Source organism: Colobus angolensis, unplaced genomic scaffold (genome assembly GCF_000951035.1).
Source record: "Colobus angolensis palliatus isolate OR3802 unplaced genomic scaffold, Cang.pa_1.0 Scaffold307, whole genome shotgun sequence".
NCBI lineage: Eukaryota > Metazoa > Chordata > Mammalia > Primates > Cercopithecidae > Colobus > Colobus angolensis.
This window is the reverse complement of record NW_012116344.1, coordinates 2,897,706-2,920,651: the sequence shown is the minus strand read 5'-3', so window position 1 is coordinate 2,920,651 and position 22,946 is coordinate 2,897,706. Positions and strand designations below refer to the sequence as shown.

Below are 22,946 nucleotides of genomic sequence, written 5' to 3'. Positions count from 1 at the left end.
TCTGATGGGCTTCCCTTTGTGGGTAACCTGACCTTTCTCTCTGGGTGCCCTTAACAGTTTTTCCTTCATTTCAACTTTGGTGAATCTGACAATTACGTGTCTTGTAGTTGCTCTTCTCGAGGAGTATCTTTGAGGTGTTCTCTGTATTTCCTGAATTTGAATGTTGGCCTGCCTTACTAGATTGGGGAACTTCTCCTGGATGGTATCCTGAAGAGTGTTTTCCAACTTGGTTCCATTTTCTCCCTCACTTTAAGGCACCCCAATCAGACGTAGATTTGGTCTTTTCACGTAGTCCCATACTTCTTGAAGGCTTTGTTCATTTCTTTTTCCTCTTTTTCTTTAAACTTCTCTTCTCGCTTCATTTCATTCATTTGATCCTCAATCGCTGATACTCTTTCTTCCAGTTGATCGAGTTGGTTACTGAAGCTTGTGCATTTGTCATGTATTTCTTGTGTCATGGTTTTTATCTCTGTCAGTTCATTTATGGCCTTCTCTGCATTGATTATTCTAGTTATCCATTCTTCCATTCTTTTTTCAAGATTTTTAGTTTCTTTGCGCTGGGTACGTAATTCCTCCTTTGGCTCTGAGAAGTTTGATGGACTAAAGCCTTCTTCTCTCAGCTCGTCAAAGTCATTCTCCATCCAGCTTTGATCCGTTGCTGGCGATGAGCTGCATTCCTTTGGAGGGGGAGATGTGCTCTTATTTTTTGAATTTCCAGCTTTTCTGCCCTGCTTTTTCTCCATCCTTGTGGTTTTATGTGCCTTTGGTCTTTGATGATGGTGACGTACTGATGGGGTTTTGGTGTGGGTGTCCTTCCTGTTTGTTAGTTTTCCTTCTAACAGTCAGGACCCTCAGCTGTAGGTCTGTTGGAGATTGCTTGAAGTCCACTCCAGACCCTATTTGCCTGGGTATCAGCAGCAGAGGCTGCAGAAGATAGAATACTGCTGAACAGCGTGTGTACCTGTATGATTCTTGCTTTGGAAGCTTGTCTCAGGGGTGTACCCTGCCACATGAGGTGTGGGTTGTCTCCCAGTTAGGCTTCTCAGGGGTCAGGGACTGACTTGAGCAGGCAGTCTTTCCGTCCTCAGATCTCAACCTCCGTGTTGGGAGATCCACTGCTCTCTACAAAGCTGTCAGACAGGGTCGTTTGCATCTGCAGAGGTTTCTGCTGCTTTTTGTTTAGCTGTGCCCTGTCCCCAGAGGTGGAGTCTACAGAGACAGGCAGGCCTCCTTGAGCTGCTGTGGGCTCCACCCAGTTCGAGCTTCCCCGCGGCTTTGTTTACCTACTTAAGTCTCAGCAATGGTGGGTGCCCCTCCCCCAGCCTCGCTGCTGCCTTGCAGTTAGATCGCAGACTGCTGTGCTAGCAATGAGGGAGGCTTGGTGGGCGTGGGACTCTCCCGGCCAGGTGTGGGATATAATCTCCTGGTGTGCCATTTGCTAAGACCCTTGGTAAAGTGCAGTATTGGGGTGGGAGTTACCTGATTTTCCAGGTGTTGTGTGTCTCAGTTCCCCTGGCTGGGAAAAGGGATTCCCTTCCTCCTTGCACTTCTCAGGTGAGGGGATGCCTCGCCCTGCTTCAGCTCTCACTGGTCTGGCTGCAGCAGCTGATCAGCACCAATTGTCCGGCACTCCCTAGTGAGATGAACCCTGTACCTCAGTTGAAAATGCAGAAATCACCCGTGTTCTATGTCGATCCGGCTGGGAGCTGGAGACTGGAGCTGTTCCTATTAGGCCATCTTGCTCCGCCCCCCAGGACATTTTAAAATCCCTTCTACTTTTCTTTAGTAATTTGTTTTTTCTTTTCCAAAGTTTCTGACATGGAAACTAGATAATTGATTTTTAGCCTTTCTCCCTTCTCTGGCATATGAATGAATTCTCATAAAGAGAAACCTGTATTATTTGGGAAAGAATGCATTCTGTAAACACCCTAGTAGTAAATATAGCAGTTAGTTTCTTTTTACGTGCCTTGTTTTAAAATTATGAATGCTAAGGCATGTTGTATAGGCCATTTTCCTTAATGCATTTATATATCCATGAACAATATACAGTATGATTTTGTATGTGTTTTACAATTTAGGTAAGTGATACATAATATTCGACAGGTTCTTTTTTTTAACTCATTTTTATTTTTTTGTGTATATATGTAGTTCTAATTCATATTTATTACTTTATAATATTCTGTCATTTGAATATACCAGGATTTTTCTCTGTTCCCCAGCTAATCTACTTTTCAGTTATTCTTTATTGCTAATACTAATGTCTACATGGTGTAGCAGTGAACGTTCGGATTCAGTTCTCTTTGATCATATAAGTCAGTTTCTTTAGGATATAAACCTAGCAATAGCATTCCTAAGATATGAAACTAGGAATAGTGTATTTTCAACTTTAACGATATTATCAAACTTCTCCCTAAAAAGGTCCTACCGGTGTATACCTTCCAGTAGAGGGTGAGAATTTCTGTCACGCCTCATCTGATCCCCATAAGTCGTCATCTGACTTCAACATTTTAATCAGTTTGGTGAGTGTGAGATGATACATAATTTTAATTTACATTTACACCATTATTGATTTTGTCACTTTTTTCACATATTTTACTGGCTGTTTCGTTTCCTTTTATGTAAATTTTTACTTCACTGATTTTTCAATTGGGTTTATTTTTTTCTTATTGATATGGAAAAATTTTTTTATGTGGTTGGAATTTAATTCTTGTTAAATGTGTTGCAGATAATCTTCTCTGAGCCCATGGCTTCCGTTTTGTTTTTTGTATCTTTTTACCATTCATACTTTTCAATTTTGACAATTAAATTTAGTAATGTTTTTCTTCATGGTTTTTGCTTCACATGCTCATGTATGGTGCGTGTGTGTGTAAGACACCCTTTCCCATCCTAAGGCCATATAGGTATTTTGTTTATAGAGAAGTGTTATGGCATAATGATTAAGAGCCAGGGCTCCAGAACAAGCTAAGTTAAAACTCCACCTCTGTCATGTACTAGCTGTGTCTCCTTGGATTTTCTGTGTTCCTTTTTTTTTTTCTTTTTTTTTGGAGACAGAGTCTAGCTCTGTCACCCAGGCTGGAGTGCAGTGGCACGATCTCGGGTCACTGCAAGCTCCGCCTTCCTGGGTTCATGCCATTCTCCTGCCTCAGCCTTCTGAATAGCTGGGATTACAGGTGCCCGCCACCATGCCAGGCAAATTTTTTTCTATTTTTAGTAGAGACAGAGTTTCACCCTGTTAGCCAGGATGGTCTCTATCTCCTGACCTCATGATCTGCCCTTCTCGGCCTCCCAGAGTGCTGGGATTACAGGCGTGAGCCACCACGCCCGGCCTCTCTGTGTTCCTTTTTAAAAAATAAGGATGATAATTGTACCCACCTCCAGGGCTGATGTTAGGAAGTCTATGCCTGAATGGTATGACAGTCATGTGATTCCCTTGTGATACTGGTTGTTGAGTATTTTGAGTATCATCTCTGACTAACTCATGGGATTACTATGAACATTAAATGAGGTCATATATATAAAGTACTTATTAATGCCAGGGATATAACAAGAGCTCAACAGGTGCTTGTTATTTTGTTTTCTAATTGTTTTGTTTTACATTTAAGACTTCAGTCCATCTGAAGTTGGTATTAGGCACAATAATTTACACTCATTAATATTCTTCCACAATATACTTGGGGTACTATGCAGAAAAGAGTTAATGTCGCAGGTCTAAGATTGCTTCTTCTTAGATAACCCACTTGAAAGTTTGGCCTTTGGCTGGTAAACAGTTCCTTACAGTGCTATAAAACTTTTCATAAATGATAAGAGCACAGTAGGTGTGCTGTGCCTAAACTGTTTGCACAGATAATATGATTTATGCTGAACACCTGCTTTCCTCCTGGGAGTGTAGAATTTTGGTATGTGTGAGGCAGAGGGTACCCACAAGACCATCCCCCAGTGAAACCTTGGGTGCTGAGTTTCTTAAAAATATCCATGGTGGGCTGGGTGCAATGACTCATGCCTGTAATCCCAGCACTTTGGGAGGCTGAGGCCGGTGGATCACCTGAGGTCAGGAGTTCAAGACCAGCTTGACCAATATGGTGAAATCCTGTCTCTACTAAAAATACGAAAATTAGCCGGGCGTGGTGGCGCCTGCCTGTAGTCCCAACTACTCGGGAGGCTGAGATAGGAGAATTGCTTGAACCCGGGCGGCAGAGGTTGCAGTGAGCCAAGATCATGCCATTGCACTCCAGCCTGGGTGACAGAGCAAGACTTTCTCAAAAAAAAGAAACAAAAGAAAAAAAAAAAAAGAACATTCATCGTGGACAAGACTTTGCACTCTTTGCATGTATTGTCGCAACTGGTTGCTAAAGGAATTAAGCACATCACATCCTGTGTAACTCCGTTGAGAGAGGACTCTTGGATGCTTACTCCTTATTTTGCCCCATGTGCCTTTTACTTTTTTAATTTGCTTTGTATCCTTCTGCTGGAATAAATCTTAGTTGTTAATATTACTGTATGCTGAATCCTTTGACTCCTCTTAGTGAATTGTCTATCTTGGGAGTGGGCTTGGGGACTCCTAACACAGGTACTGATATGAGGTTATCTTTGTTTACTTCATGATAGCATCTTTTTTTGCTCATCATCTTTTATATTAATCCTTTGAAATAGCTATGGACTACCTACTACCTTTGGTTTCAGACTAGGATGAATTCTAGAGGAGTTGAGTAAATTGGCACAGATAGGTTGGGAAGTAGTTTACAACTTGTTACACTCTCAGTCTAGTGTTCTTGATTTTTAGCCTTATATCTGCTCAGGATAACTCAGAATTTTTGAACTCAGTAAACTTTTAACTGATACTTAACTTTCTTGAAGATTAAATATAGCATTTTCTGATAAATATTATAATCATTGTATGTGCACAATCTTAGGCAAAAACATTTTTTTCTCTTGTAAACACAGTGAGCCCTACTCACAATCTTCTTTGCAGTAATGCTATGACCAATACAAGAGCTCTCATTGAAGAATAGTTGAACTACAATGTCATTATGATTGATTTTCTAACACTAAAATATTTAGGAGGTGATAATTTTAAATCATCACATGGAGGGCCTTTATTTTTGGAATGATTTTTATAGGCGGCCCAAAGAAGTGTTTGAATCAGATCATCACTGAAAGTATCTGGCCTTATTTTCATTTTATCAGTCTTGCCTTATCTTCACATAGTGGGCAAGTTTAACTCCTTATTTAAATGAGATTCTTGTTCACTTTAAAAGGTAGATCCCAAAACTTGCTTGAATGCTTTTGACACACCAACAAGTAGTTATGCCTTCATTTTCATGAGGCTAACACATTTTATTTACATTTATTTATCTGTGTTTTACTAAGGGGAGAGCTGTCTAGATTTGGGTTTCTACCTTGTGATTGATGTAGCTAGACTTTACTGAGATTTAAATGTCTGCTGAATGTCATAATATTCTTAGCAGTGTTAGTGTGGGTATATGGGTTCCCTAGATTATTTGCACTGAAATTCGGAATTTCTCTAGTCCAAAAATACAAAAGAAGAGTATAAAAAGATCAAACCTGGCTTTTATTTGCCTTATTTGGTTTTGAGTTTTAGAATGAATTTAGGAAGTTTTTAATTGCTCTCTAATTTTGTATCTGTGACATTTTACTTAGCTTGGGTTATTTTACTCTAAGGAAGAGACCAGAGATGCTTTAATCTTTTTTTTTTTTTTTTTCCTGTTTGAGACAGCATCTCTCTCTCTCACCCAGACTGGAGTGCAGTGGTGCGATCTTGGCTCACTGCACGCTCAGGTTCACGCCAGTCTCCTGCCTCAGCCTCCTGTGTAGCGGGGACTATAGGTGCCCGCCACCACACCTGGCTAATTTTTTGTGTTTTTTAGTAAAATCGGGGTTTCACCATGTTAGCTCCTGACGTCAAGGAGCTATCTTTTAGGTATCTCTTGACCTCAAGATTAGTTATCTTGACCTTGAGGTTAGTTATCTCCTGACCTCAAGATCTGCCCACCTCAGCCTCCCAAAGTGCTGGGATTACAAGCGTGAGCCACCGTACCTGGCCGAGATGCTTTAATCTTTCTAACGTGTATTCACATGTACTATCTCGGGTGGTTGCACCTTCTCTACGTTTTGCTAGTTTTTTACTTTATTTAACAGTATTATACTACTGTCAAACTGTTTTCATTAAACTCTAGTGAGATCATACTGCTGTTTTAAATCTATATCTGAATAACAAAGATCAGAGCAGAACTAAAATTGAAATTAAAAAATCATAAAAATGATCAGTGAAATGAAAACTTGGTTCTTTGTAAGGATAAACAAAATTGACAGGCTGCCAGCTAGATTAGCCAAGAAAAAAAGATTCAAATAAGCATGATCAGAAATGATAAAGGTGATTTTACAGCCGATACTATGAAAATACAAAAGATCACCAGAGACTACTATGAAGATCTGTATGTGCACAAACTAGAAAACCTAGAGGAAATGGACAAATTCCTGCAAACATAACATCCCAAGATTGATCCAGTAAGAAATAAAAATAATGAATAATGAAACTGAATCATCATAAAAAAAAAACTACCAACTAAAAAAAGCCCAGGACCAGACAGATTCACAGTCGAATTTTACCAGGCATACAAGAGTGCTGGCATCAGTCTTATGAAACTATTCCAAAAAATTAAGGAGGAAGAGGAGGAATTCCTTCTTAACTCATTGTATGAAACCAATATCATCCTGGTACCCAAATCTGGCATGGACACAACAAAAGAAGAAAACTGCTGGCCAGTATCCTTGATGAACACACATGCAAAACTCTTCAACAAAATACTGGCAAACGAAATCAAACAGCAAATCCAAAAAGATAACTCATCGTGATCAAATGGGTTTTATTTTAGGAATGCAAAGATGGTTCAACATGCGCACATCAATAAATGTGATTCACCACATAAACAGATTAAAAACAAAATCCATATGTTCATCTCAATAGATGAAGAAAAAACATTTGATAAAATCCAGCATCCCTTCATGATAAAAACCCTCAGCAAACTAGGCATCAAAGGAACATACCTGAAAATAATAAGAGCCCCATATGATAAACCCATAGCCAACATCATACTGAATAGGCAAAAGTTGGAAGCATTTCCCCTAAGAGCTGGAACAAGACAAGAATATCCACTCCCATCACTCCTGTCAGCATAGTCTTAGCCAGAGCAAACAGGCAAGAGAAAGAAGTAAAAGCCATCAAAATTATAAAAGAAGAAGTAATTATCTGTTTGTTGATATTATCTTATACTTAGAAAACCCTAAAGATTCCTCCAAAAGACTTTTAGAATTGATAACTTAAGTAAAGTTTCAGGATAACAAATTAATATACAAAAATTAATGGTATTTCCATACACCATCGGTGCTCAAACAGAACCAAATTGAGAGCTGAAATCAATTTACAGTAGACACACATACACACACACACACACACACCCCTAGGAATACATTTAACCAAGGAGGTGAAAGACCTTTACAAGGAGAAGTACGAAACACTGGTGAAATAAATCATAAATGATACAAACAAATTGAAACATTTCATTCTTACGGATTAGAAGAATATCATTAAAATGACCATACTACTCAAAGTAATCTACAGATTCAAGGCAATTCCCATCAAATTATCAACATCACTTTTCACAGAATTAGAAAAAACAATCCTAAAATTCATGTGGAACCAAAAAACACCCCAAACAGCCCAAACAATCCTAAGCAAACAACAAAGCCGGAGGCATCACATTACCTGACTTCAAACTATACTACAAAGCTGTGGTAAGCAAAACAGCATGATACTGGTATAAAAATAGACACACTGATTAATGGAACAGTATAGAGAACCAAGAAGTAAAGCCACATACATACATCTGACTGAACTTCAACAGAACCAACAAAAATAACAGGGAAAGGACACCCTATTCAATAAATGGTGCTTGGCAAATTGGCTAGCCATGTGCAGAAGAATGAAACTGCACCCCTGTCTCTCACTATGCACAAAAATTAACTCAAGATGGATTAAAGGCTTAAATGTGAGACCAAAAATTATAAAAATCCGTGAAAAAAACCTAGGAAAAACTCTTCTGGACATTGGTTTAGGGAAAAGATTTATGAGTAAGACCTAAAAAATAAATGCAACAAAAACAAAGACAAATGGGACTTAATTAAGCTGCTGCACAGTGGAATAAACAACAGAGTAAACAGACAACCTACAGAACGTGAGAAAATATTTCCAAGCCATGCATCTGAAAAGTGACCATATTCAGAATTTACAAGGAACTCAACAAGAAAAAAATGTATAACTCCATTAAAAAAATGGACAAAGGATATGAACAGACATTTCTCAATAGAAGACATACAAGCAGCCAACAGACGTAAAAAAAAAAGCTTAACATCACTAATCATTAGAGAGATGCAAATCAAAACCACAGTGAGATGCCATCTCACACCAGTCAGAATGGCTATTATTAAAAAGTTAAAAAATAACATATGTTGGTGAGGATGTGGAGAAAAGGGGAATAATTATAACACTGTTGGTGGGAATGAAAACTGAAAATTAGTACAACCTCTGTGGAAAACAGTACAGAAATTTAGCAAATAACTAAAAATAGAATTACCATTTGATCCAGCAGTCCCACTGCTGGACATCTACCCAGAGGAAAAGAAGTTACTGTATCAAAATGATATCTGCACTTGTATGTTTATCAAGATAAATGTAAATTATCAAAGTACCAAAGTCATGGACTCAACCTAGCAAATTCATGGAATCAACTTAAGTATCCATTAGTAGTTGATAGGATAAAGAAAATGTGGTGTATATACACCATGGAATATTATGCAACCATAAAAAAGAATGAAACTGAGACTGGGCCTGGTGGCTCATGCCTGTAATCCCAGCAGTTTGGGAGGCTGAGGCAGGCGGATCACTTGAGACCAGGAGTTCAAGACCAACTTGGCCAACATGGCTAAACCCTGTCTCTACTAAAACTACAAAAATTAGCCAGGCATGGTGGTACATGCCTGCGATTCCAGCTACTCGGGAGGCTGAGGCACAAGAATCACTCAAACCTGGGCAGAGGTTGCAATGGTGGAGGCTGCAGTGAGCTGAGATCATGTCACTGCACTCCAGCCTGGGCAACTCTTTCTCCAGGAAAAAAAAAAAAAAGAAGAAGAATGAAGCTGTATCCTTTGTAGCAACATGGACAGAGCTGGAGGCCATTATTCTAAGTATAATAACTCAGAAACAGGATATCATATACTGCATGTTCTCACTTGTAAGTAGGAGCTAAACAGTGGGTACACATGGATGTAAACATGGAAATAATAGACACTGGGGACTTCAGAAGTGGGGAGGATGGATGGCGGATAAGAGTTGAAAAATTACCTATTGGGTACAGTGTTCACTGTTTGGGTGATGGGTTTCTAGAAGCCCAAACCTCACCACTATGCAACATATTCATGGAGTAAACTCACACATCATGAATCTAAAATCTAAAAAATACCTGTATCCATGTTCAGGGCCTTTTTCATACTACTGCTACCTTGCCTACATTCCCAAGCTAAGACCATTTGAAATTGTTTATATTTTTCTTAATGCTCCCATCTATTCCTCCTTTAAGGCTGCATTCAGACTTTTATTTTCTCCCCTCCACCTAAGGGTTAACTGTTCAATGTTGACACCCTATAGCACTTTAAATCGCACACTAGTTTTGTTTTCTGCCTTTCTCCTTCCTGTTACATCGTGAGGACAGCCTCTTTTCATCTTTCTGTGCTGTGATACTGACAGTGTGTGTAGGTACTCGATAAATGGTTCTTTCCAGTTAGAATTAATTACTCCTTCCTTCCTACTTCTAATCAATTGCTGCCTCCTATGTTTGGCACTTTATTTCAGTTTGTAGTATGCTACTTTGTATTGATCTTCATACCTGCACTGAAGTAATTTTGAAGACAAGGATTGGACTTTTCTTTTCTTTCGTTTTTTTGAGACGGAGTCTTGCTCTTCACCCAACCTGGAGTACAGTGGCATGATCTCGGCTCACAGCAACCTCCGCCTCCAGGGTTCAAGCAGTTCTCCCGCCTTAGTCTCCTGAGTAGCTGGGATTACAGGCACATGCCACCATGCCCGGCTAATTTTTTGTAGAGACGGGGTTTCACCATGCTGGCGAGGCTGGTCTCGAACTCCTGACCTCGTGATCTGCCCGCCTTGGCCTCCCAAAGTGCTGGGATTACAGCCTGGACTTTTCTTTAGTAAAATTCTCATTTTCTGATGCTTATGCCCCTTTAACTCAGGTTTTATCATACATCCTGCATCAGTATTAAGTTTCTTCTTAGTTATGTATGTTTAGATTCTATTGCTTTGGGTTAGAATAAAGTCTCAAATTTTGGTTTGTGATCCATAAGGTTATTTCGTGGCTGGACTTTGCCTTGTTTACCTTTGTCCTTTCACTGTGAATAAATAGCCTTTTAAAAATCTTTTCTACTGAGGCCACTGTAGAGTGTTATTTTCCCCATTCATTCATACTCACGAAGTGGTGGGAAGGGTTGGGGAGATGGTATTGATGGTTTCTACAAAGTGATGCAGAAACCAGTGTACTTGTATCTATTAAAAAGTGACAGCAAAAAGTACAAATGACTCCCCCCACCCCCTTGAGCCATTTAAACATAAGTTTCCTACCTGAATGAAGCCCTATGGCCTTTAGATACTTTAATACAGTAATTCCCAAACTTTCTGCCACCAGGGACTGGTTTTGTGGAAGACAGTTTTTCCATGAACTGGAGTGCAGATGAAGATGGTTTTAGGATGAAACCCTTCCACCTCAGATCATCAGGCATTAGATTCTCATAAGGTGTGCGCAACCTAGATCCCTCATGTGCACAGTTCACAGTAGGGTTCACTCTCCTATGAGAGTCTGTTGCTGCTGGTGATCTGACAGGAGGCGGAGCTCAGGCAGTAATGCTGACTTGCCTGCTGCTCACCTTTTGCTGTGCAACCCAGTTCTTAACTGGACATAGACTGGTACTGGCCCATGGCCCAGGGGTTAGAGACTCCTGCTTTAATGTATATTTCTTGGAAACAAGAACATTTTCCTATATAATCACAGAATAACCATCTACATCATGAAATTAACATAAATAGATTACTACCACCAAATCCTCAGACCCCATTCAAGTTCCTCCATCTGACCAATAATATCTTTTCTCTTTTTTTTTTAGTTGTCAAATGATCTTTTATTGAAATATTTTCCTTTGTGCTTCTTAACTAGCTGGCCATTCTGCCACACCACTGTTTATGTCATCTATGATGTTATGAGGGTGACGGCCATCAGCATTGCAGCCCACAGACTAAGCAGTCCCCAGGATCTCTTTAATGGTTCCAGAGAGTTCTCTGGCTAAAGATCGGTGTCCCATTTGTCGAGCAATGTTGACAGTCTCATCAAAAGTGATATTTTCACCTTGTTTAATATTTTCCTGTTTCTTTCTGTCTCCTGGCGGTTCCTTGAGGGCTTTGATGATCAGTGCAGAAGGAGAAGGTGCCACATCAATCTGGGCCTGTCTATTCTGAATAGTCAGTTTCACTGTAATTCTCAGACCCTTCCAGGTGCTGGTTGCCTTGGCAATATTATCACCAACGTTTTTTGGAGACAGACCCTGGGGGCCGATCTTGGGGGCCAATGCAGACATGGCATTGACTTTACCTCGGTACACCTCAGATATACAACTTTGATATCATTGGAGTGGAACTTCAGCAGCATGGTGGAGGCAGCTGGTGTCAGATGAACCTGGCTTTGGTACAACCAAAGAGAGTTGCACCTTGGCCTCTTCTGAGCCAAAAACTGAAGGCAGTAATATCTTCTATAGTAAAAAGATCCATGTTAGAATGACATGTTGGTTTTATCATGTACTTTAGTCTCTTCAGTCTCCTGGCCAGTGAGTGCTCCTTCAAACAGACTCCTGTGCTTTTTTCTTCTATCTCTCATAATTCTTTGAACACTCCCTTGCTCTTTTGTACAAGATATTTTAGTCTCATCTTTCATTTTTTTCTGCCCTAGGCCTGGAATGAGTGATTTCTCCTAGAGCCCTTGTTCTTTTTATTAGGAAATGCTATTTCAGGGCCAAGTTTTAGGGGCTAGATGTGTTCACTGCTATTGAAAAGTTGCTGCTCACAGATATCTTCAGTGATGAGAGCTGGGGAATATACATATATACATATATACTTGCACACACATGTATCAATATGTCCACATTATTTATATATTTTGAAAACCATGAATTCACACTAATACCACCAATTCCATCCTAACACCACAGGATTCAATTCTAGTTTTTTCCCTTTCTATATTTGCAACCTCCGTCTCTGATGGTGATAAACCTGACTTCCATTATTATGCTTAAAATATGTACAGTTATGCATTATTTAACAATGGAGATACATTCTGAGAAATGTGTTAGGTAATTCCATTGTTGTGCAAGCATCATAGAATGTACTTACCCAAACTTAGATGTTGTAGCCTACTATATACCTAGGCTATGTGGTATTAGCCTATTGCTCTTAGGATACAAACCTGTATAGCATGTTACCTTATTGAATACTGTAGGCAATTATAACAATAATGATATTTGTGTATCTAAAGCATATCTAAATATAGAAAAGGTAATGCACTGCTCTATGATGTTAGGACAGTTACGACATTATTATGTTACTAGGCAATAGGAATTTTTCAGCTCCATTATAATCTTAAGGGACCAGTTTTATATGCAGTCAGTCATTGACCAAAATGTTGTTATATGGTGCATGACTGTTCTTATTTGATTAACTTCATTCTTTGTAACCCACTTCACTTCTGCCACCATATCCTTTTCCACATTGATGTCTTTCTCATCCTACTTGGACTCTGAAACCTCTACACCATTAATGCATGGATTATTTGAAGGAGGATTTATGGAGATGATCTGGGACATCTTAATCTTAATAATACAGATGCAGTATAAATATTCTAAGACTTAACATGTATCTGTTTTGTTTTGTTTTGTTTTTTCTTTTTTATGGAGTCCTGCTGTGTCACCCATGCTGGAGTGCAGTGGCGCGATCTCAATCTCAACTCACTGCAACTTCTGCCTCCTGAGTTCAAGTGATTCTTTGAGTAGCTGGGATTACAGGCACACACCACCATCCCCGGCTAATTTTTGTCTTTTTAGTGGAGATAGGGTTTCACCATGTTGGCCAGGCTGGTCTCGAGCTTTGATCTCAAGTGATCCACCTGCCTTGGCCTCCCAAAGTGCTGGGATTACAGGCGTGAGCCACCATGCCTGGCCAGGCATATATCTGCTTTATTATCAAAATGAATGACATTAAAAAATCATGAAAAATGCTTCTGTGTGTAATAAACTTTATAAGATCTGGATCATTTAGTGTGATTAATATGAAAGCTTGGAACTAGAAGTGTGCAGAAAGCTGGAAGCTTCATTTTTTTCAAACAGTATTTCAAAAATTTGGTGTAAACTCTGATTTTTAGGGAATCCGAATTAGATTATCTTAATGGTCAGTTTATGTGATAGTGTTTAATTATAATCAGTCATGAAAGTACCCAGCAACTAATGTTGGAAGGATTTGTAAGAATCCTGAGATCAGCTCAATCCTAAAGATTCGAGAAGCATCTATTTCAAAATTATTTGAAAAGGGAAAAATATTGTTTATTTAGAAAAAATAGCACATATGATACTATGTGGTGTATTTGTAGAGATAAAGAATTTACTGTCCTTTAGACGAGTTGATGGGTGCTGACGAGTTGATGGGTGCAGCACACCAACATGGCACAAGTATACATATGTAACAAACCTGCACGTTATGCACATGTACCCTAGAACTTAAAGTATAATAAAATAAATAAATAAATAAAAGAATTTACTGTCCTTTAAAAGAATCTCATTAAGGGTTCTAAGTATCCAGGACTTTCTTTTTTTTTTTTTTTGTAATTAGGGTCAGGCTGAATAAAAAACACATTTGTAAATCTGTTGATGTATTAGTTTTCTGTCATTGCTGTGACATATTACCACAGTTAGTAATTTAAAACAGCATCTGTCTTACCATTTTGAAGCTCAAGTCCAAAATGTGCCCCACTGGGGCAAGGCTGTGTTCCCCTGGATGCTCTAGGAAAGCATCTAGACCTCTGTTCTTCCATTCACTTGGACTTCTACTGTTTGGCAAAGCTGTAGTATATTTTATAAGCAGAAAAATTAGATGCTGTAGGATCAAGGTCATAGAGATTATTTAGTCTTATCCATTTATTTCATAAAGATACTGAGACCTAGAAAGGTAAAGTCACATAGTCACTCTAGCAGTACAGAGTAATTAAAACTTGGAACAACTGACTCCCAAGTCATTGTTTTTACAGCCACCATAGATTTATACTGGGTTTCTCTTTTAAGGTAAAGAAGAACCTGTTTAGTGCTGTTCTCTGTTTTCTGTCTGTTACCAAAAGACCCCCTTTTGGAGAATGGTTCACTTGGACTCTTGTTGGAGAAACCTTTTTTGAAAACCAAACATTCAGATTATCAGCTTCTGCACTTGTTTTTATCTCTGTACCAAACTATAGTAGAGTCTGAGAACAAACAAAAGGAGAAAAGGTAGTATATGGAGGGTTTTCTATATGTGTTTCTTTTTGGTTCATTCATTTATGTTCAGCTTGCCTTTAAAAATTGCTTTCTATTTGCTATGGCTGGAAGAATGTTGAATGCTTTAGGAAAGGGCAGGAGGGATTGTGGAGTGTATGAGGAACTATGAGAAAGCCAGGATATCCTGAGCACTGACTCAGAGGAAAGAAGTGGCAGGAGAAGAGGCTGTCAGTACAGAGCTTTCACAGAGCTTGAAGGATTTGGATCTTTGCCTTAGAAATTGAAGGCAAGCAGTTGGAAAATTTTAAACTCCAAAAAATTTAGTTCAGTTTACATTTTTAAAATGCTCTGTATGAAGATTGAATTAGAGGGGAGCTAGACAGGATCATGGAAGCTAATATTCAAGTGAGCGGTGGTAGTAGCTTATGACATTGTAGTGGCAAAGTGGAGTTTTGGAGGGGTGGGTAGTTTTGAAAATGGGTTTAGAGGGTACAGTTGACCAAATTCCATTGCTGATTGACTGTAGTGGTGAAAAACATCACCTCCCCACCTTTAGAAGTTATAGCTAGTGTTTCTGCTTTGATTCATTTTGCCAAATTATTTTGTCACCAGTTTGATTTGTTACTTTTCTTGTGGCTTTTCCATTTCTTCTATGTCACAGCTACACTTTAGCTTTTTTCTTTTCGTAATCTGTTCTCACTTTTATTTCAGTCTGTCTAGTCACTTTTAATCTCTAGTTACTACTACATGTTCCTGAATGTATAGTTGATACTTTATTATCTCCTTATCTCTCCTATAAGTTTCTGGCACCAAATAAGGACAAAATAAATAGTTGCTGAAATGGGTGTCATGATGACATGTGATAAATGTTGCCTTTTAATTGAAAATAAATAGAAACATTTAAATTAAAGGTCCTGGCGCTGGGTGGCCGTGGCAGCAGCAGCAGCAGAAACAGACGTTGGCAGCTGGGCTGCCAGGAGCAGTTCCGCTGGATTTTGCCATTCGAGATTTCCTTCGGGTCACCCCAGCAAACTAAGATGGAGTATGAGTGGAAACCTGACAAGCACAGGCTTCAGCAAATCCTGCAGCTGTTAAAGGAGTCCCAGTCCCCAGACACCACCATCCAGAGAACCATGCAACAAAAACTGGAACAACTTAATAAATATTCAGACTTTAACAACTACTTGATTTTTGTTCTTACAAAATTAAAATCTGAAGATGAGCCCACAAGATCTCATCTTGAAGAATAATGTGAAAGTACATTTTAAGAACTTCGCATATGGTATAACAGACTTTTATTAAAAGTGAATGTTTAAATAATATTACTGACTCCTCTCCTCTGATTAGAGCCACCATTGGTATTGTGATCACAACTCTAGCCTCCAAGGGAGAATTACAGAATTGGCCTGACCTCTTACCAAAACTCTGTAGCCTGTATGCTGAAGATTACAACACCCATGAGGGAGCATTTGGTACCCTTCAGAAGATTTGTGAAGATTCTGCTGAGATTTTAGGTAGTTATGATTTAGATCATCCTCTCAACATCATGATTCCCAAATTTTTATAGTTCTTAAAGCACAGTAGTCCAGAAATAAGGTCTCAACGCTGTTGCACGTGTCAATCAGTTTATCATCAGTAGGACCCAAGCTCTAATGTTGCACATTGATTCTTTTATTGAGAATCTCTTTGCATTGGCTGGTGATGAAGAACCAGAGGCACGGAAACATGTGTGCCAAGTACTTGTGATTATTTGAAATTCGAATGGATCGCCTCCTGCCTCACATGTATAATATAGTTGAGTACGTTCTACGTAAGACTCAAGATATATGGCCATGTTTTCGGTGATCAAGGACAATGGCTCAGCAATATGATCAAGATGGAATTGAAGAGGAAGATGATGATGATGAAATTGATGATGATGATACAATTTCTGACTGGAATCTAAGAAAATGTTCTGCTGCTGCCCTAGGTGTTCTTGCAAATGTGTATCATGATGAACTGCTGCCACATATTCCACCCATTTTGAAAGAATTACTTTTTCGTCATGAATGGGTTGTTAAAGAATCAGGCATCTTGGTTTTTAGGAGCAATTGCTGAAGGTTGCATGCAGGGCATTATTTCATACTTGCCCGAGCTTGTTCCTCACTTTACTCAATGCCTCACTGATAAAACGACTCTTGTACATTCCATAACATGCTGGACTCTTAGCCACTATGCATACTGGGTAGTCAGCCAGCCACCAGACATGTACCTGAAGCCATTAATGACAATTGCTAAAGCGCATCCTAGATAGCAATAAGAGGGTACAAGAAGCTGCCGACAGTGCCTTTGCTACCCTGGAAGAGGAGGCTTGTACAGAACTTGTTCCTCACTTTGCTTATATACTTGATACCCTGGTCTTTGCATTTAGTAAATACCAGCATAAGAACGTACTCATGCTTTACAATGCCTTAGGAACATTAGCTGATTCAGTAGGACATCATTCAAACAAACTAGAATATATTCAGATGCTAATGCCTCCACTGACCCAGAAATGGAACATGTTAAATGGTGAAGATAAGGATCTCTTCCCTTTACCTATCTTCAGTTGCCACAGCACTGCAGTCTGACTTTCTTCCGTACTGTGAACCTGTGTAAGAGACAATGAGGAAGACTCTTGCACAAGCCATGCCAAACAGTGCGCATCCAAATCAATATGAAGCTCCAGATAAAGATTTTATGATAGTGGCTCTTGATCTACTGAGTGGCCTGGCTGAAGGACTTGGAGGCAACATTGAACAGCTGGTAACCCGAAGTAACATCCTAACACGAATGTATCAGTGAACGCAGGATAAAATGCTAGAAGTTCGGCAGAGTTCTTTTGCCCCTTTAGGTGACCTCACAAAAGCTTACTTTTAGCATGTTCAGCCTTGTATAGCTGATTTCATGCCAATATTGGGAACCAACCCAAATCCAGAATTCTTTTCAGTCTGCAGCAATGCCACATGGGCAGTTGGAGAAATCTCCATTCAAATGGGTATAGAGATGCGGCCTTATATTCCTGTGGTGTTGTACCAGCTTGTAGAAATCATTAACAGACCCAACACACCAAAGACATTGTTAGAGAATACAGCAATAACGACTGGCCATCTTGGTTACGTGTGTCTTCAAGAGGTGGCCCCGATGCTGCAGCAGTATGAAGACCGTGGTGCACCTCTCTGAGAAACATAACAGACAATGAGGAAAAGGTTCAGCATTCCGTGGAATTTGTACCATGATCATTGTGAATCCCAGTGGTATAATCCAAGATTTTATATTTTTTTTTGTGATGCTGTTACATCATGGATTAACCCAAAAGATGATCTCAGAGACATGTTCTGTGAGATCCTTCATGGATTTAAAAATCAAGTTGGCGATAAAATTGAGGCATTTCTCTAACCAGTTTCCTCTTCTCTTAAAAAGAGCATCTTGCAGCTGTTTATGGTGTTTAATCCAATACACTTAAGCTGCAGTCCCAAAATTTGGGGTCCTTCAGTCTTGGAGACTATGAGGGAGCCTCTGCACTCAGGGAAAATGCTACCCTTTACGCGGGGAAGGGTAAACCAGTAGGCAATACACTACAATCCCAACCGTACTGGGAGGGGCAGGAGGGAGGTGTTGCCGTCACTGTATTAAGTCGATGTTGGAAAACGTTTTAACATCTGGAGCCTTTGTGGGTGGAAATATGTCTCCAGTTACAACTCCGCACTGGATTTGAAGAAGAAAAAAAAATCTCTTCAGTCTACTCACAAAACAGCACATTGTGGAATATTATGGAGAATCGTACCAAAACAGGAACCATATAAGTGATGGATGGGGATAAGAAAGAGGAACAATTCTACAGTGCACAATAAAGGAAACCTAAGAATGGGAGCTACAAATAGTAAAGAAGCTTTTTTCTTTTTTAATTTAAAGTTTTTTTTTTTTTTAATCCAAGTTTTCCCACATGATGGGGCCTTGTTTTGCATGTTGATGAAGAACTACACAAACAGAACTAATATACTTAAAATCAGCTTGCCTTCCCTTAGTGGAAGCAGGTTCTTGGAAGTTACAATTTAAGGTACCCCAAAAAAGTTGGAAATAAAACAAAACAAACATAAACAATGAAGCACCCTGTGAAATGCCAAATGAGTCACTCCTTTTACCTTTTTTAGGGTAGGCACGGAGGGTGGAATAAATGGGGTTTGGTATATCAAACTAAAGATGATATCCTAATTTTGCATTTAACATTAATGTAGTGGGTATAATTTGATGATTGTACTTCATTAGATTTAATTTCTAGGCCAACATGTTATTTTTTAAAGTGCAGTTTAAGATTCAGGCGTGCATTCTGGCTCATAGTGGTTGAAAGTAATTTAAATTAGTGGGAAAGTAGCATGCTTGCATCATATAGAGTGAGATTGGTATTCATTTACCTATGTTGCAGAAATTTGCGATGCAGTTTACCCATTTAGTGTAACCCTGCATTTAAAGTTCCCTTTTAAGATTTGTGGGTTTTATTTTTATTAAGAATATAGATATATAAAGTACTGTAGTTTACAGCTAGTCCTTGAAATATCTTTTTTAGGATCTGTTAGGAATAAGATACTGCATTGTGTGTGACCTGCGCAGTGTGGAAAGCTGATATACCTGTGCAAACTCTTTGCCTCTGTGCTGTCAGTGTGATGTGCTTTCCACATGGTTATATACTACTCATGATTTTATCAAAAGTTCTAACATTTAAATTACGTGGTAAAAGATCTGTAAAAGACTGCATAAATGTTAGTTGGCACATAAAGACAATTGTAGAAATTGAAAAATGATTGCTGTATTTCAGTGTTTATTCCCACTCAACATACTGCCTTCTGAGCTTCCTTTTTTTTGTTCAAAGCATGATCTTAAAGATATGTTTAAGTTAATGGGTATAATGCAGGGTTCCTATACTGTATTTTGGTGCATGTTGGTGGCCCTCTGTGCTGTAGATATATGCACACAGGTTGCAAGTTAAAAGCTATAGAGTGGAAGTTGGTTTGGATCCTCTTCATTTCATTTGTTTAGCTTTTCTGTTATTTTTCTCTACTTACATGTATTCCTGTGAATAAATCCTTGTTAAGTTAACCCTTAAAAAATTAAAGGTTCTGTTTAATACTTTTCACTTAGTTTTCTATACACATTATGACATAACCTATTTACAAAGTAAGTTTCTAAGGTATCACGTGTCATAATAGCAAGCTGCAAGTAACTAAAAATGTGATGCTAGCATAGATGTGGTAGTGGAGGGACAGCTTATAGAAAGTTGAGATGGTCCTAATGTAGGTAAATAGAAATCTCAAACTGATACTGATACTTTCAGGTATGCTTTGACATTGAGTTACAAAATTTGAATGAATAGAAAGGAGCTACCCCACCTCCAGTAGTGAATTTTCCGTGTACATTTAATTATCAGTATAGATCTTTTTGTCCTATTAATATAACTTTTATGTGTGTAGAAAAGTTTAAATTTATGAAATGTAGTTGTTGTGATTCTTTAAACATAATTATATTTTTCTTCAGTATTAATGTTTCTTATAGATTAAGTATATTACAATATGAAGTTCAATTCAATAATTCTTGAGCTTCTACTATGCTCCAGGCATACTCTTAATTTCTGAGGACACTGAGGTGAATAAGGCTGTCCTTGTCCTTAATTAGTTCAAAATCTTGTTTGATAGGCAGATAAATTATAAAAACATGATCATAGTATGAATTTATAAATGATTAGTATGCATGTGCTCTTGAAATAACAAAAGGAAAGTATGTGTGTGTGTGTGTTGGGGGGTCATTCAGAAGCTTTTGAAGAGGAAGTTAGTTCTGAGTTGAGTGTTGAAGAATGAATGCAACTTTTACCAATTGGCCAAGGAAATTAGATGGTGAGCATTTTAGCATAGGGAACAGCATGTACAGCATGAATGTATCACAAAATCATGATGTGTGAGAGAGGAATATCAGCATTGCTAAGAGTATAGGGTGTGGGGTAGAGGGTAGTTGGAAATGACCCCAGGGAAGTAAGGTGGTGGAAAGGAAGGAAAATTCAGTATCTCAAACTGAAAGGACAAATGATATTTATAAATCAGATTTTTAAAATAAGAAAGATACAACATTAAATATAACATTAAATATTATAAATACTTCTGTATCAGATCTTCATACACACTTCCCATCTATGTATAAGACCATGAACAGAGAGAGTACTTCTTTTCTGAACAATTTTTCTCATAAAAATGAAGTTATTGGATTATCTAAACTCCTTCTTGATCAAAGCCTGTGTTGCAGAGAAAAAGTCAGTGAACTTAAAAGTAATTTGTTAATAAAAAGAGAATAGGCAGGGTGTGGTGGATCATGCCTGTAATTCCAACACTTTGTGAGGCTGAGGTGGTAGGATTGCTTGAGCCCAGGAATTTGAGACCAGACTGAGTAATGTAGCAAGACCCCATCTGTACAAAACACTGAAAATTAGATGAGCATGGTGGCATATGCCTGTGGTTCCAGCTACTTGGGAAGCTGAGGTGGGACGATCACTTGAGTCCAGGAGGTTGAGGCTGCAATAAGCCATGATTGCACCACTGCACTCCAGGCTGGGTGACACAGCGAGACCCTGTCTTAAAAAAAAGAAAAAAGAACAGAGTGTAATATGTTCCTTTTACCTAGCATTGTACCTGGCATAGAGTAGATGTATAATGAGTAATATTTTTGGAGAAAATATTGAATTCTGCAATTTAGATCAAGTAGCTATTATAAAATTGTTATAGTTAATGAGGACACTGAAGCTAGAGTCTTTGACTCATTGAATGAATTTTAGGAGTTGTTGAAGTTGCTATTCTAGCCTGAATTAGTAATTAAATAGTTTTCAATTTAGGCTATTCTGTTTTATTGTCCCATGGTGATTAAAAGTATTGCTTTCAGGCTCTTCATTTTCTAGTGGCGTTTATGTGGTACTTCCACAATCTTTTATCCCTTTCCTGGTTTTGGGAGTCAGGCAACCTGTATTAGCAGAAGCTGCCAGCTTGGTAGCTTAAGTTGGGTTGCATGGAGACACAGATAGGCAAGTTGGTCTGTGGAACCTCTTTCTACCTTTTAGTACATGGTGAAGGAGAAAATAACATGAGAACATTAGACCAACCACTGGGAAACCCAGATTTCAGCCGTAGCTGAGTAAGTAGTGTCTCATATGACCACAACATATTCCAGGCTTATCTTGTATTTTCCCTGCCCCAGCCCTTGAGTCATCATGTCTCCAAGGAAGATTTTTATTGGAGAATGAGATTTAGAAACCAAGATCTGGGGGCTAGGTGTGTTTGTTGCTACTGAGGTGTAATTGCTTTTAGTTATTGTGGCAGACAGAACTGACAATTATATGTATACACACACACTTCTCTTCTATATTTATTTCTGTATCCATTTCCATATATATTAAAGACCAAGAATTCACACGGATACCTTTGACTCCAATCAAATGCTACAGAATTTGTTCTAGCCTCTCTTCTTATTTTTAAGACTTTTCTCAGAAAGTGAGAAAATTGGTTTCTCAACCACAATGTATTTACTTAGTTATTCAACACTGTGTGTGTGTGTGTGTATAAGGATTACAGTATATATTTATACATAGTTATAGATATGTTATAGTATATAATGTTTATAGTATATTATATACTATATACTATATTTATACTGTATTATATACACACAGAGTTTCAGAATTGCTAACTTATCACCCTATGAAAAAGATTTACTAACTTATAATATTTGCTTAGCATTCTTTTTTTTAACCTTAACCTTACAGAATACAGTAAGTACTGTTTTCCAAGTTTACTTATGTTAGTTCTTTTAGTTCTCAATCCTTTCAGTGTGATTGTTCATTTGTAATACTTTTAGGTTCATTTGTTGCTGTTTGTATTTCATTTTGGGTTCTGCGCACATCATCGTTTATTTAAAGTATTCATTTGTTTCATATTACTTCGAAGAGATCTTCCCTTCTTTTTTAAAAAATATTTTATTTTTAAAATTTTAACCTATGTATGTATTTATTTATTTTGAGACTGGGTTACGAGACTGGCCAATTTTTGTATTTTTGGTAGAGATAGGGTTTCACCATGTTGCCAAGGCTGGTCTCAAACTCCTGGGCTTAAGTGATCAACCCATCTTGGCCTTCCAAAGTGCTGGGATTACAGGCGTGAGTCACTGCATCTGGCCGAGATTGCCCTTATTCTTTTTGTACCACTGTATACTACTTATTTTGTAGACTGTGCGTTGTTTATTCAATTACT

At 38.4% G+C, this 22,946-nt stretch overlaps 1 protein-coding gene and 2 pseudogenes across 4 annotated transcripts in view; 2 read left to right on the top strand and 1 right to left on the bottom strand.

Annotated features, from left to right (window-relative positions):
• Positions 1–22,946, top strand: part of CCSER2 (coiled-coil serine-rich protein 2) — a 146,705-nt gene that overhangs the window by 13,071 nt on the left and 110,688 nt on the right. The window lies entirely within an intron of this gene.
• LOC105517755 lies at positions 11,290–11,786 on the bottom strand (annotated as a pseudogene).
• On the top strand, positions 15,565–18,116 carry LOC105517756 (annotated as a pseudogene). The gene has a single exon (XR_001002711.1). The product of XR_001002711.1 is annotated as a transportin-1 pseudogene (transcript).